Raw genomic sequence first — 16,894 nt, forward strand, 5'->3', positions numbered from 1 at the left:
TGTCAGTGAGGCTTGCAAAACCCTCCTCACTTCAGGCAGGCTGCTCGTTTCATATCAGTCAAGATGGAGATGACAACATTCTCCTGCTTACCAGAATCTCAAAGCATCCCAGCTCAATGAAATCTCAAACTCAAAGAAAGCAGAGAGCCTTACACCAGGCCACCAGCTTCGTGGGCTTGCATCCATGAGCCCTGGATATCCTCACTGATACCCACGGTGTCAGCCCAGCACAAAAATGCTTCAAAAACCGGAGTGATAAAGAAAGAAAGCCAGATGAAGTGAACTTAATTGTGAAAAATCCAGAGAGATGTCCAGCAGCCAAGTAAAAATGAGGCTGTTCCCTGGGAATCACTGATATTGCAAAAGGCATCCCCCCATTCTAAGACACAGTCCTCGTATCTTCCATTAAATTGCCCATCCTTAATGTCAATTCTCATGGCAACTCTAAAGAATCAGTTTATTCCTGCTCTCCAGATGGAGAATTAAAGCACAGATTCAGAGCAAAGAGACCAGGGGCAGAAGCAAGCATCAAATACAAGGGCACTGTGAGTCTCTGCAGCATTTTCTGGTCATCAAGGCAGACAGAGAGAAGGCAGGAGATGTGACAGGCTCAGGCAAAGGGCAGTGACCACATCATTTCACTGGGACAGCTTCCCTTGCTATAAAAAGGAGAGATTCCTGTCTCCAGGGTGGCAATGAAAACACTCCAATTATTAGTAATACAGAAAAGCTAACAGTAAACTGCAGAGAAAACATTAAATAAATGAACAATAACACACACAGACACACACACACTTTCTTTGCCCACTTACAACTAAATGAGTGACATACTACAGCAAATTTTATTTGTTCTTAAAGGTGACAACATTGATGATGCACCATCATCATTAATCCCTATTTCTGCACAGATTGCCCTCAGGGAACAAACATATTGAAGGCATTGACAGAGGCATAAGCATACAAAAAATCTTCCAGAGTTACCTCTGTTTACGTACAGCACCTTATACATCTAAATTTCAACTGGTGTCACTATTTATCCTCACTGCAGTAGGGATGAGCCAGCACAGGCTGTGCACTCTGCAAACACAAGCAGAAAACATTTCCACCTCTCAAAGAACTAGGAGGGGAAGCAGAGGAGGTGGCCTAGCAAAGTCAGGCAGATGTCTGAAGTGGGACTTCTCCTGGCTGAGAGATGCAGTGATGTGCACAAAAGCTCTGGATGGAGATTCTAATCAGCAGAGAGCTGACATGCAGCCCACAGTTCTTCACAGAACCACAGCTGGGGGATTCTGCACCTTAGCCAAGGTACCAGGATGTGGATGCTCTCTCTACAGGTGTCAGGTTCCCATGGGGAGATGGCAAGCATTGTTCCAAACCTTCCTGTGGCTGAAAAGCCACAAGCCACATCACTCAAAAAGCCAAAGAGCAGAGCAGCTCCAGGGCTGGTTCCCAGGAGGTTACAGTGCAGCCCCAGCAGCCTCACTGGGTCTTAGTGCAGCGGCTCCCAGGGCTGGAATAAACTCCTGAGGCTGGAATCATCTTGCTGATTCTCACTGGGGCTGCAACAGCCAGTGTGAGATGACCCAGTTGGACAGAAACCTCCTCAGCAATCATACCCTATCCTTCAGGAATGCACATATGCTGCCAGTCAGGGTGTATAAATGCTGAGAGCAGGCTCAGACAAGTGGCTCACAGATTTAAGCTGTGTCCAAACCGTGAAGAAAATTTAAGGGCAGCTTAGGAGAGGCCAAGCTTTCATGCTTTGGACACCTAAAGCCACAAGCAAGCACCCTGAATTCGAGTCCTCCTACACAGGGTACAGACATTACACATGCCTTGCAGACCCTACAACCAAACAAGCTGCCCCAGCTGTGCTGACAGTGCAGAGAAACAGGTATTGTAGGGAATGATTCAATCCATTCATATGCCTAGGGCAGGTCAGGGTCAAGCACTTCCTAAAAATATCCATTTCCTTCAGCAACTGCAAAAGGAGGCTGAGAGGGGCTAGTAGCTGGATCAGTAGCAGGTAATTGCAGCAGAGTTCTCTAAACAGAGAGGAGTAAAGTCCCCTGCTGTGAAGCCCAAATACAGCCAGAAACAAGACCTGTGTGATGCACAAACCTCAACATATTCCAGACAGTCTCCAGCCCTTCTGAGACTCCCAAGCACAACAGCAGTCTACAATTCTCCCATCAGCCCTGAAGAGGCAAAATACAGTGAAACTTGTACCAAAAGGAAATCTGGAGGATCAACAGAAGTCTCACACAAAGGGTGCAAGAAAGACTGGGAGGGTTTCTATCTCCAGGCTTATGAGCACTGAAAGACATCACCACTCACCTCATTTCCCAGGAAACCCTGGCAGGGTCTGACCTCCCTTTGACACGCTCCTCCCTCCTCCTTTCTGCAGTCAACCGAGACCTATATGACATTACAACAAAAGACATGTCAGCAAGCTCCATCTCGTCCCCTCCCTCCAACCAAAAACTTTCCATTACCTTAATTTTTCAACATAAGGCTGCAATAGAAACCAGTTATATATAAATTACAGCTTATGTATACATTTAAATATTTATATATCTATTTTATACATATTATCTGTTTAAATATATAGATATATATGTATAAAATATATAAATGTAAATATAAATGTAAATATAAATATAAATATATAAATATATATATATATATAAAATATATATAAATTGGTGAAGGGACAGGGCCCCATGCAAGTGGCTGAAGCAGCAGAACATTCCTCTGCAGCCACCAAAGTTCAGGCATCAATGATGTAGCCCTGCCTGTCCCATATTGGACTCCCACAATTACCCTGCAATGTGGCATAAAAAAGCATGTCCAAGTCCTCCTGAGATGTTCACTGCCAGCTCTAGAGCAATCTCTCAAACACTCCTAAGGAGTAATGGGAGGAAACACAGACAGGGGTCCCAGGGGTTCTGGGTGGCCCAGAGCTGTGAGGAAAAGGAATGGAGGCAGCAGACTCCTGCTCCATGACCCAGAGCATCCCAGTGCCATCATGGAGAGGATGTGGGCTTTTCCTTGTGTGGCCTCCAGACATTGCTGACCCCTGTCACGACAGCCCAAGGGTCACACAGACAGCCATGGGGACATCAGGCTGTTGTTCAGGTTCTCAGTGCTCTGTGGGTGCTGGTCCTCACAGACTGTTTTTTCCCACCCTCCAGTCCCCATCCTCTCCTTCACAAGCCACAGAGCCCCTGTTGGCACAGCCATAAATCACACAACTATCTATCAAACAGCTTTCTATTGCACAGGCTGCTGGCAGTGTGAGTGTGAGACAGAGGAGAGAAGGGGACCTTTATCACCATCAAAATCTCCTCATCACTCAGCCTACTTAAACCCAGCCACATTTGCACTGCTAAATTTGGGAGAGTATGAGAAGCATTCCCTGGTAAGGGAGGTGGGGGAGGGACAAGCCAGCTTCTGGCCTTCTTTAACTCCTGCCAAGTGCTCTGTAATGCAAAGTCCATGCCAGGGAAGCCTCCCCTGGCCCAATGGCCTAGACCCAGCAAACCTGGAGATCGGTGCCTTAACCCCTTCCAGTCAGCATCTGAACTTGCCTGGTTTAAGAAAATGATTGAGTCAGGCTTCAGGAAACAGCTCCCACTGGAATAGCAGGTATCCAGGAGGTATGTGGAGGGAATTATGGATACCTCCACACATCAGCTTCAGACAGTGAGTTTGAATACCCCGCCCTGAAGAGATGCAGTGCTCAGCCTGGTACCAGCTAGCAGCAATCCTCACCTTCAAACTGATTTAAGAAGCTGCAAAATGACTATTTTTGGGTGCAAAACAGATGAACTACTCAGGAAAGACAGCATCAGTATGTGCAGCAGGAAGGGGTCACCATCCCTGCCAGCATCCAGAAGCACTACCTTGACCTGCAGCACAGGCACTTATAAACAGTTACCACCAGGCTTTGCTTTTGAGGTCATAAGAGCAAATTAAACCTCTCTCTCCTTGTAGCTGGCAGGTACAGGAAGGAAATACAGCTCACAGTAACCTTTCTGGGCCTGTTCTCCATAAACACCATCAGCACCTGCAGATGCCCAGAGAAATCTGCCCCTGGAAACACAATCCATGGAACAGCTGGGCGGGCAAATGTGTTGCTGCCCACACCCAACAAATAAACATTTTAATTAATCCCAGAAGGTGCCAAGTCTGGTGGTGTCCTCAGCATCCACGCTGAGACATTCTAGGGAGCTTTTGAGGAATCCAAACATGTGCCTGGGCAGGTGGCCGGAGACATTTCCCAAACAATTCACACGCACAGAAAAAAACAAAACAAAACAAAACAAACAAAACAAAACCCTAGGCGCGTTTTCCACAGAAGTGGGCATCAAACGTTCTGACATCAAGAAGGATGATTAAAGACAGCTGAGGTGCAGGAAAGATTAAAAGAACTAAATATGCCCAACCTGGCTAAGCAATGAGTAAGAAGAGCCGTGATAAAAGGCTCCAGGCATTTGAATGAAGGGAGTGGCGTGGCATTAAAGGACTGAATAAAATATCTTTCTGAGAAATGGATCCATCAACGATCTCTCAAGAGATAAGGTACAAGCCTCATTTTTTAGGCATCTATAAAACCAGTCGCCAGAACTGAGGTTTTTGAGCAGAAATCCACATTGCCCCAAGGGAATGCACACCAAAGCTTTTTATCTCTGCCATGGGGTGCTGCAAACCAGGACCTCGATGCCACCAGGGAGCACAGGAAACAGGGATGGGGCAAATGTTTCATACCAACTCACCCAAGAAGCAGGGATACGCCTTTCAACTGTAAAATTAAAATTTATAAATATATGTGATTTTTCACTCCTAATTTTTATTCAGCAGCTCTAATCCATAATGTTTCAGGTTTAAGAGTGAAAAAAAAAGGAGGGGAAAAAAAAAAAAAAAGAAGGAAATAACAACCAACCTATTAAAAATGAACATGAAAATGTTAGATCTGGGGATCAAACAAGTACTAGAATTTTTCCCCACAATAAATAATGACACATGACATGGTGCCAAGGAAGCCAGAGCCTGGATTGAGCTGGGCAGGGGTGATCCTGGCAACTGCCAGCCCAGCAGCTCTCCAGACACAGCACATACCTGGGCAAGGTGACAAAATCCTGGGAAGCTTTTCAATACCTGGGTCTGATGAGATCACACCCTTCAGTCAAAGTACCCTCTGACCCTCTGAAACCCAGGGACCTGATACACCTTATAAAGATCAGAAGGGAGCCCTAAGGCCTGAGTAAACCACCCAGGGGGAGAGATAAACCTGTTATGCTGGCTTTGCCCCAAAAAGCCATGTAACGAACACCCAAATATCAACCCTGTGAAGCCAAAACAGTGGATTCTGTGTAATTTCACACCATGTTCAGCCACATGAGAGTTCTCTGAACATTCCCCCTGGCACAGAGTGGTGCACCCTAGGGAAGGAGCTTGACCTGGCCAGAACTATTAACTGAATGCAGACAGATGCAGGGTGAGCTTATCACACCAGCTTATCAGTTCATCTGACGTGCCTGGGGATTGCCATTGACCCCAGAATGTTCTCTCAGGTGCTTCTGCCCCGATATTGCTGATGCAACTCAGCCACCAGGGCTAGGACTTAAAAAGGTCAGTGGCATCCCAGATTTGGGTACCTAGAGACTCCTTCTCCAGTTGGGAAAAGCCAGAAGACACTTGCCTGTGGTGTAATTTTAAATCACAGGTAAATTCACACAATGGCCACATATCCTGTTCCAGCTGCCCCTGGCCCCCAACCTTGTGAGCCAAGGCAGGGCAGTTGAATCTAAGAGGAAACTAGATAGGAAAAAAAACAAAAGGTGAGTAATTTTCTTCTAATTAATTCCCTAAACCAGTTCAGTGGGGCTCAGGCAAGTACTAGAAATCTTTCCCCTTTTGGCATGAGCGAGATCAGCTGAACTGCAACATGTGACTGCAATCCAAGGCAACCTTTGTTTGCAAGACCAAGACTGGATCTTTTTAATTTTATTTTTTCCCCCTTTCCCACAGCAACATCTTAAGTCTGCAACTGCCTTTCTCCATGGGAACAGGAGATCCACCATTAATTGACCAGTGAGTTTTATTGCAGAGTTGAAACAGGATGTTCACAGAGGATTTTATTGTGGGCTTTTTAATAAGTGGGACATTTTAGTAGGCAGTGTATCTTCTAGCTTTATGCATGCTTGTTTCTTTGGGAGGCTGAAATACAAAACCAGGCTGCAAGATTCATTTTATATACTGAAGAAACACGATTTATTTCTACCCAATTATAAAACGAGAACATAAAAAGACTCGTTCAAAGTGAAGGAAACTCTGCTCCTTATGTTTGGGATGAAAAGTGAAAATTAAAATCTAAGATAGATTATTATACCTTCCATCAAACCTTTGTCTTCCCACAGAATCAGCTGCTTCCATCACTGCAGCAACACTGATGCTGGAGATTACCTGGCTCAGGGTATCACTGTCACACAGAATTAAAGGTTTGCAGGCTGTATTTGGACAACTCCCTCCTTTCCTTTTGATGTTAATTTTGGGTATCCCTGTTCAGGCCATCACTGCAGTTTTACTCTGCTCTCATCATGCATTCAGACTGACAGCCAGACCTGGCAGCTCTCACAGCAGGTGTGGCAGGAGGGCACAGCCCCTCTCTGACCCACAGCTCATCCTTCCAGGAATGACTTTGGAGTCTGGACAAGGGAATGTAAAATTCTGACTTGTGCAATTCCCACTACAGGGACTGGAGGTTATTTTTTCCCCATTCAGAGAGTTAATAAGAAACAACTCTCTCCCAAAACACAGATTAGTTTCTACTCTGAAGAGTGGACTGAGAATACTCCATGTGTTTAAAAAAAAATGCAGAGAGCTCCCACAGGATGAGCCCCAGGAGGGAGCTGTGTGCTGGGAAGCAGCCAGTTCTCCATGTCCTTCCCAAGAAATGCATTTCTCATCCTGACACACACATTTTGGTACACCCACTCCCACTCAGCAGAGCCTTTGCCGGCATCCACTTCCCCTGGATATTTTACAAATGCTTATCCAGCACCTCCCATTCTCACTCTCTCATATGTATTAACTGCTATTCTATTTTTGCTCCAATTTTGAAAAGGTGTGAGAGAGAAATGAGTGTTTTTCATGTTTCAGGAAGATAGGCACCTCTGTCTGAGCTGGCAGCAGCTCCTCTGCTGAGGGAGAGGGGATGCACAAAGCTCTTGGAGAGGGAATGGAGCAGGATGTAAGTGCCTGGACTGCTGCTGGTAGTCTGGAAAGAGTTACTGCTGGGCCGGGGTGAAGAATGCAAGTGACGCAGCAGCATCCTGCAGGGAGAAAAAGGAAAACGTGAAAAAAAAAAAAAAAAAGCCTTACAAAACCTCCAGTTCTTTGGCTGAGGTTCAGGATGACTACACTTTTACTGTAAGTGTTTAGTAACTCAGACTCACATAACCCTCTCTGCCCACTTGGGGCCACGAGATGCAGCTTACAAGCTACAAGAAATGCTACACACACACACACACGCTCAGCTGAATCCCTGTCCAGGGGAGGACAAAATGCCTTTAACAAATTAAGCTGCATTTCCCATTTAAGCAGAGCTCCATTGCTATTTATTTAACAATTTTAAAGTGTTATTTTAGCCTTCCTGGTTTGTGTGTGCTGAGAGATTGTTCCTGGGACAGGAGCCAAAGTTGCTTAGAGCAAGCCGGCAGCCAGAGAGGGAGGGAAAGGCAGGACAGAAGAGAGGAGGAGGAAGATGCCAGGGCAAGGCTTCACTGTGGCCACAGCAGTCCCCAGCCACAGAGCTGGAGGGATTTGAACAGAAAACTGGCGACAATGATGAGCTAGTGGTGTGTTGTGTTGAGGTTCCCTGCTTTCAGCACCCCGAGCAAACGTGTGGAGAGAAGAGCAGGTGAAAGCAAAGCTATGGCAGTCCTGCACACACCAGCATCCACCCCAGGAAGAGCACACAGCTCTGGGTACCATCCAGGAGGGGTGCTGATCCTGCCTGAGAGATGCTCTTACAGGAAAACTGACCAGAGGATGGATGACCCACCTCGTCACAAATGCTGTTTGGTATCCACCTGCTTAGAATGCCCTGCAGTACCAACAGCCCTGGAACAAATGATCAAGGAAAAAACAACATTAAACATCTCCTGTGGCTACTCCTCCTGCCATGACTGTACTTCCAGATTGGCTTCCAAGAACATCTCTTTCCATGAAGTACTAGTCCTGTGAAGTCACCAAAGCCAAAACTTCATCCTTACATATAATTATATTCCCCACTGTTATTAACATAACAGATTTGTTCCTTGCAAAGGGACTTCTAAAGAGGAAGTTAGTTGTTATTAGTTTGCCTTCCTTAATAACACTGTAAAAATCCTTTTTGCCAGTGTCTTTGTAGTCCTACCTTTTACCTTGTCCTCTGAAGTCCAGCAGTTGCTAGACTCTGCAGTTCCTCATTTAGAGTTGATGCTGTTGAGTCACCCATACAGCACCTTCAGAGCCTTCAGCATCACCCAAACCATCCACTGTGTTTTGCAAAAGATGGGATTTCTGTGTGTCCAAAGACACATCCCTGAGATGCCACTACAACTTTGCTGACCCTACTGAAGAGCTCTGCAGCTCCAGCAGTCCTGCCACACCAGCCCACCAGCAGTAAGCTTCATGTGGTGGTCCCTCCTCCATCTGGTGATATTATATGGAACTGCCTGGGGATTTGACTTCTTCCCAGAGTAAGCCCCAGCCTATCAGCCTGGAAAAGGCAATGGTTAGTAAACTACTTGTTTTCTCCACTTTTTCTGTACCCTTTTTAAGACAAATTACCATGCTTCTTTTAGTTTTTAAGCAACTGAGATCAGCACAAGTCAGATTCAGCACCAATATGTCAAGCATGTCACAAGCAAACATAGTAAGCTTTTTTTTCTTTTTCCCCAAGGGGAATTTTAGCATTAACAAGACTGGAACAGAAGCATAGATCTTCCTAGCAAGGCTCTCATCTATATCCTCCAAGACTGAGGACACAGACACTGTGCTTTGAGCTGTGCAGAGCTGTTCCCTTGCCTTGAAGAGATGCAGCAAGGCAAGGGAACTCTGCAAACAACAGTGGAAAGCTCTGCAGCCTACAAAAAATCAACCAGGCGTATCCTGTAGGTCTGCCTATCTGTGATCTTCCTCTTCAAGGCACTTCTATATCCTCCAGTGATTTCAAAACCCAGCACATACTGTTTCAGCTTTGATGCTCTGTGCTCTCATTATCAACCAACCAATACCGGAATATCCTTTCTTCTTGCAGTAAACCCCCTTTTTTTCCCTAGGGGTAGAGCTGGTTGGACAGAACAGACCAGGCATTTAGCATTCCATCATAAACCTAAGCATCAGCCTGAATCACTAGGGCTTGCACAGCTCCAGCACATTCCCATCAGCTGCAAACACCAGACCAGTAACATCTCCGTCAGGCAGCAGTTGCAGGCGTATTTGGTTTAGCATCCACAGCAGAGGAAATCATCAGCTTACATCACAGCACAGAGTGACCAATTTGTGGTCAACCAAACTACTCCCAAGAGCCAAAAAGCCAAGTGCAATGCAGTAATGACAGAAATTTGGATTCAGAACATCAGGAGGTGTTGAGACACTCAGCCTCTGCAGGACTGACTGGGGCAGAAGGCATGCCAAAATCTGGATGCAAGAACTGCAGAAATGCTGGGCTGGGAGGGAAGTCAAACATTCACCAAGCCCTAAACCCTCTCTTGGCTTGTCCCTGTGCTGCTCTCCAAGGCAACACCGGCACAGCCCTGCCAAGAGCAGGGACTCGGCTGCAGTTCCCAGTGACGGGCACCACTCGCCCCACCAGCCGGGAAGGGCTGCTGTGCTGCTAACAAAGAGGTTTCTAATGCCTTTTGGGTCAGCTCCAGCACCACTCATTCTCCTTTACCACCACCACTTTGAGAAATGTTGGCTGGAACCTACACTTTGAGAAATATCCCACTGCTACCAGCATGACAGAGACGATGCACTGGAAGACTGTGTCCAGAGAAGGAATTCCCTGTATGCAATTTTTGTCTAGTCCTGTCTTCAGACATGGACAGACATTGTGTGCTGCACTCTTCAGACCACCTTCCTGGATGTCTCAAATCTGTTGTGTTCCCTTCAAGTCTTAACTCTAGCAGGTGCTCACAATCTCCAGTTCCTCTCCTTGCCCTCCTTTGTCTTGCATGCCATCTGTTGTCTGTGTGGCCATACTCTGAAATAAATTTGGAGACACTTCAGCTTTTTCTATACTAAGAGAAGTTCCTTGTCCCAGCTCACAGTGTGGACACAAGTTGTGGCTACACAACTGATCACACAATGAGCTGCAGCACAATCAATACCAGGAGAGCAGAGAGATTTAGCCTAAAACTACTGCTGAAGACAGCATCCCATCAAACCACAGCCTGACACCTGTGGGCTGTAGGGTTGGGTTTTTTTTCCCCTCTAGGTTTAACATATGCAAATCTTCCAGCTATTCCTCGTAAGTAAATTTTCCCAAACAGAAGCTTCATCTTCCCAAGCTGCCTGCTTTTGTATTTAAAACAGAGGGGCTGAGACTGGATGCTGTGTTCAAAACAGGGTTTTACAGAACAACAAAGATTGAAGAGCTGGAATTATTACCTTTGCCATTTTTGTCTGGGCTATTCAAGATCTACCTGTCTTGTAACAGCATCTGACTGCAATTCACAACCAGCTTGTGATTCACTGCAGCTCACAGATCCCTTTCTGTAGTCAACCTGCTCATTTTGAGAGTTACTGCTCATTTTGGGTACGTGCATCCATTTTCCAAGAGTGCTGCTTTGCACTTGTCTTCATTGAATTTATTTTTCTTATCTTTAAACTACCTTGCAGCTCATTAAGGCAACTGTAAGAGAAGATGTTATGACCTGAAGTATTTGCAATGTCCCTGATTGCATTTCATCTTCTGTATCATCAGCAGTCTACCAACTGATCTGCTACTGACCCTGAAAATAACTTCCTCATCTAACAGAGAACTATTCCTTTTAGCTTCTTAAATACCAAATTACAATGTTTCCATCTTCAGCACATTTCCCAAGTTTTTTTCCTGAGCTGTTGGGATTTTCTCAAGAACTACTCTATAGTCACTAAAATACCAGACTTTGTATGAGACTGCCTAGCAGTTCTGCAAGCTCTCCATCCTTCAAGAGAACTTAGCACATCAGGAGGTATCACAGCTAAGGGCTGACAACTCTAAACAATATGAGTTCTAAAGTTACTTGAAATTTTCTTTAAAGTCAGGTCAAGCAAATCATCCATCCCCATTTAGGATCAGCACCACAGTTTTTCAAGTCTTACCTATCCAGCTCTCTATTCCTCTTTCCCGTGGCTGAGCTAAGACTTTAGGGCTGCAGACATTTAAAAAGAAAAGCTATGCCAAACAGGTTAAAAGTTGTTATTTTTATTAACTTTAAATCATAAATATGATTTCCACTTGAAAAGGGAACACTTCATTTAACAGACACAGTGGCTCTGATGGGTAATGAAGGGTTTTGAAGGAAATTAAAAAACAAGGAAGCAAGGGGAAAAAGAAAAATAACACTTCCAGAAAGTTTTCCAAAGGAAATGAGTAACCATTTGTTATTAAATGATAAATCACAGTCCTCGGGAAGTGGCATTGTCTGTGGTCTATTTTTAATGAGAAAATACTTGTCACTGGCACAAGGGCTATATGGGACACGTCTGTGGACACTGGGAGTGTTCACTGGGAGCCATCATCTCACTGCTGCTATTCCCATCACTTATCAGCAACAAAAACAGGATGAAAAGAATGTGGTTCAGAGAGAAAAAAAAAATGCATCCAGGGCAACAAACACAGGCTACTGTTCTCCATGGATGGAAAATAGGAGGAAACAAGAACCAAGGCTGAGGGTAGCTTTAGGCTTTGCTTGCTTTCCATGTGTGAGTGATGCACATGAAGCCACCAGGAAGCAAATCTGTGCTGGCCCAATGTCTCTACAGGGGATCAGTGACCTCCCACATGCATTAGCATCCTCTCTGTCCCTGAGATGGGGACACATTAGGAACGCAGCCACAAGAAACCTCTGGGCCTCTTTTCCCCAAGGTTTGCCACCAACACAGGGTTTTCTGGGGAAGCACCTGATGCTGCAGCATCACTGATGCTGAACACTTCAAAGGTGTAATTAGCCTCATTTTATGCTGATAAATGAGTCCCAGATCCCTGTGGCAAAGTGACTCGCCAGCTGGGAACAGGCACACAGTGTCAAGGGAAGGGAAGCAAAAGACAGCAGAATTGGCTGGAGGCTCAGCTACAAGCACAGCCTCAAACCCAGTCAGAGGGACCACAAGCTCCCAGACCTGGCCATCAGGCAGCAAGACTCCCTGCACACAGCTGAAGGGACCATTTCTGGCATCTTATGCCAAGCCCAACTCTCCCAAGTCCCAGCCAAGCAATGCCAAGGCGTAGCCATGGGGTTCAGCTGCAGCCCACGTTCCCAATGTGCTCAACACAGTCTGTCCCAACACCACAAACCCCCACAAACTTTCCAGACTGCAACAGTGATGAGCAGGAACCCAGGGCCAATGTGCTGAAATACCATGCACTATGGCTCATTTTACTGTGAGGGTGACCAGGATTGTTCAGGAAGGCTGTGGAGTTCCCATCTGTGGAGATGTGCAAAAGCCATCTGGGCACAGTCCTGGGCAACTGGCTGTAGCTACCTGCCACCTGCATGGGTCCCTTCCAGCTTCTACCATCCTGTGACTTTTTAACTGCAAAGCCAACTGCATCCAAATCCTTCGCTTTCACTGATCCACAAAAAAGACTGTAATTATTCAGTTTCTCAACTATTTCTGACATTCTTTCCATAGATGAAGTTCAAGCCTTTTTTTCCCATTTTCTTTTTAATAGGAACGTAACCTCACAGTTCACAGCAGATTATAAAACATGCACACACACATCACTCTTCCAAAACAGCATTTGAAAGTGTTTGTTTGATTTTTTTTTTTCCTCCCACCCATAAACCACCACCCTGCTGGTCTCATTCACTGTGTGGCATTTTGCAATGAAGCGTAAAAATGGTATTAATCATCACTCTGAAAAAACACAAACTTCTTCTCTGAGGTTTGAAATAACCATTTGGAAGAAAAACTTCCAGGAGCCAGAAGGACTGACAGGGCTGGAGACTGAAGCCCTTGTTTTCAAAGGCCAAGTGTATCCCAATATATCCCTTGGACAGCTGCCCCAAGCCAGAGTTATAATACTTTATTCTTCAGTTCAAGCAGCAAGAAGGAGATTTGGTACAAAATCAGGACAAATACCTAAAGGGAATAAGGAGGAAAATGTGTGGCAAATCTAATGGGAGGCCTGAGCTCTAACTACAGCTTTGGTGAGTGCCTGAAGTCTCAGCTGCCTCTCATCTCCAGGATGCTGCAGCCAGAAAGATCAAATAAGGGTACCCACCTCTCACAGGCAGCACCTGAGCATTACAGAGTGAGCTGGCAGTCACCCATGGCAGAAGCACAGAGATCTGCAAAGGCTATGCCAAAAAATAAAAATCATTATCACCCTTATGTTTTCTGGCCAAACACCACTGGAGAAAACTACCTTCTACATAAATCAACTTCTTTGTCCACCTCTGTAGATTCAGTGCTTCTCACAGAAGGGGAGCTTCTGTCAAAGATGGAGTCAGAAAAAAACATGAGGCTCTTTTTTAAGATAGATGCTTTAGCAGAGATTTGCCAAAGGCTTTGGAATCCCTCTGCTTCAGTGCTAAAACATTAATAATTTAAACACCTTCTCTTAAATTAGGAAGGGCACTAAAAGAAACTATTGAAAGGGAAAAACCATGAAGCTTGCCACCACCTCCAACTCAAATACTGACATTTTCTCTCAAACCTCAAAAGTAGTTTCAACAACCTGACAAATGAGAAATTTATGTTTTTCTTATCTGTCCTTCCCTCACGTTTTCTCCTCTGCCATTAATCTTCCCAGCAAAGCAGCTGACCACAAGGACAGGGCACACCAGTCATCCTGATACAGGGGCAGGGGTGGTGCAAACAGTTGTAAAATGTTTCACAGGGCATGGCAAACATTTCGTGTTTACTGTTTTATTGGTGGGACAGGACAGGACAGGACAGGACAGGACAGGACAGGATAGTTGGAAGGGACCTCCAACCATCATCTAGTTCAACTGCAAGTACTTTGTGTTAGAAGAGCAAGATAGAGCAAGACAGAGAGAGAGAGAAAATAATCAATTATTTTCTCTTCTTTTTAATCAGTAATCCCAGACTCCTGTGCATGGTGAAGCTCCCTGCTTATTCAAAGCCTGTATACCTCTGCCTGTCTCAGCTACCAATACCTTCCTTATCGGCACATTTCATTCTTTCCTATTCTTTAAAGAGCTCTGCAAAGTGAAAAAAGTGTATTATCTCCATATTTAAGAGACAAAAAATGCTGGCAGAGATAGGTCTACCTCACTATCAAGGCTTTTGCAAGAGCAGGAACAATGTGGCAGCCCAAGATCCGTGCTGTCTACACAAACCCCACCAGGGACCCCACCTCCTCCAGCAGAAGCTAGCCCAGGCACAAGCCTCTGTCCTGGTATCAAGGTGGCCAGACAAAAGCACACACTTGGAGACGCATCCCCCCTCCCATGCAGATGTATGAACTTCAGATGACACCACTCCAAATTTGCAAAGATGTGTATGGCCAGGGTGCACCATCCATTTACTCCATACCAGGTCTACTCTTGAAGAAAACCTCTTTGATTTGAGTCCCCACTGCAGCCATATAAGCACCGGAAAAATGCAACCTTATGCCTCTCCAAAGGATGCTTAAACACATCCTCTTCCTCAAGGGGGAAAAAAAGAGGATTAGCTATTCAAAACCTACATGCCAGGCAATCTAGTGACCAAGTGCCTTCCTCTGATAGCTCTTCCAGACAGTCATGAACTTTAAACTATTTTTTGTCTCCAACTCCCAGCAGCTCCTAAACAGTGTGAACTAAATATTTATAGAAGAATCACTGTTTGTTTAAGTTTCAATCCATACTCCCTGAGGTCCAATATGCCCAGATCCTGAAATGACAGCTGATTACAGAAGAGCCTGAAAACAGCACAGAGGGGACACTGAGACTTACCAGATCTTTCATCTGGACACTTTCTCCACTGGCTGTTTCGGGGAGCCTTTCCCAGCTTCTTTCAAAAGAAAAGGAGCTGCAGCTCTTGCCAGCCCAGGTCCGAGTTTCATCAGACACTTTGGCACAGCTCTGCCCAGTGACACAGAGCCCCAGGTTTTGGGGGGCCCCCATTGTGCTCCAGAGCTAGGCACGTGGATTGCTGCTGGAAATGCAATTGAAGCATCCAACCCACTGAACAGCAGGCACCGAGGCACAGAGACAACACCCCAACACCAGTGCCACAGGTGGGGCACAGACAATGTCTGTCACTTCAGCTTGACAAGTTCTACCCTGACCCACCTCTTCTGGGCTCAGCAACAGCTTTTCCAATTTAGCACAGTGTCCACTCCAGTAGAGCAAAAACGTCCTCCCACACCTTACAAAAGAACTAAGGACACTCAAGCTTTCTGCCTAACTGAACAGCCTGTCAGAAAAGACACCTGTATGAGCCAACACACTACTGCCATAAGCTAGCAAAGTCCAGCAAGTCAGCTGCTTATATATGGTGTTACACAGTTTCATGGGCGAGGCAAGAAAAAAATAAGACTGTGCTTAATCTCCTTTAATCATGTGTGACCAGAGTCGTCCTTCTGGAATGTAACTGGGCACTCAAGGAGCACACAAGATGCAAGGTTACCAAGCAGCACAGTTCTATGCCATCAAATCCCAAATGAATATCACCCTGAAGATCTCAGTGTCCAGCTTGGCAATCTTTCAGAGGGACAGCAGAGGCCAGGAGACAACACCCAAGCAGACACACTTCCAGTGACCACCCAAGGCTGGTAATTTCCTTTTTGGTTTTTTTTTAAGGTTTCACATACAAGCTCCTGCATGAAGAACATAGCAGAAAGTGTTTACTTCCTTCTGACAGGTGAGAGGTTGGGATGTCTTTGCTAAAGTCCAGCTGCCTCAAACTTCCTTTGCACCTGCTTTGAACAGGATGACTGCTGAAAAACTCAAAACTCCCACTGACAGATGTTGCTGTGCCTATCCCACCAAGATGAATTCTTCCACTGCAGCAAGATGGGACTCAGCAATGTTGCTCCATCCTAGGATTCTCCAAGGGATAGCAGGGACTCATCCGCCCTTGCACAGGGTGCTTCAAGGCATTTATCCCAAATAAAGCAGAAAACGTGGTGTTTCAAGCAAGAGGATGATTTTGCCATCAGGTGAATCTCAAGGACAGGTTTGCACACTCAGCGTGAAGGGCCGTGCATGGATGGACAAACGTGGAAATGTCCATGCCAGTGCCACACATGCACTCACCCTCACACGTATTTTCTATCCAGATGTGCCCATGCACACACACAGCAAAGTGCCATGAAGCCTCCTCATGTGTTACATGCATGGGAATATGCAGGAGTACAGAAGCCCACCGAAAACCAGCCACACTGGCAGACAAGACTAAAGAGGACACTGCAACAAGAAAGCTGGAAATAATGACACGCACTTTCATCAGGAAAACTGCAATTACTCAGCCAGCACACAGCCCTGCATCTCTGTGCAGCAAGCAAATCTACTTATCAGAGAGATGCCTCTACTGTGATCTGACTTTTCCATGTTTTATTTCTCTGACTGTGCTTCCCCATTATTGGAAGCACAGGAATCACCACACACATCACCATGGCTGCTGGGTCCACTGGAGCCAGCCATGGCTGGGAGGCTGAAGGCACAAACATGCAAACAAGGAGCCT

The 16,894-nt window shown here is 45.7% G+C and overlaps 1 long non-coding RNA gene across 1 annotated transcript in view; it reads right to left on the reverse strand.

The window, feature by feature from the left end:
* Window positions 1-16,894, reverse strand: part of LOC130250270 (uncharacterized) — a 58,358-nt gene that overhangs the window by 32,142 nt on the left and 9,322 nt on the right. The window contains exons 3-5 of the long non-coding RNA XR_008839956.1: window positions 8,069-8,127; window positions 7,177-7,337; window positions 2,338-2,418 (exon numbers count right to left, since the gene is read on the reverse strand). This is a non-coding gene — a long non-coding RNA (uncharacterized LOC130250270). The remainder of the gene's footprint in view (window positions 1-2,337; window positions 2,419-7,176; window positions 7,338-8,068; window positions 8,128-16,894) is intronic.

Source organism: Oenanthe melanoleuca, chromosome 2 (assembly GCF_029582105.1).
Source record: "Oenanthe melanoleuca isolate GR-GAL-2019-014 chromosome 2, OMel1.0, whole genome shotgun sequence".
Taxonomy (NCBI): Eukaryota; Metazoa; Chordata; class Aves; order Passeriformes; family Muscicapidae; genus Oenanthe; species Oenanthe melanoleuca.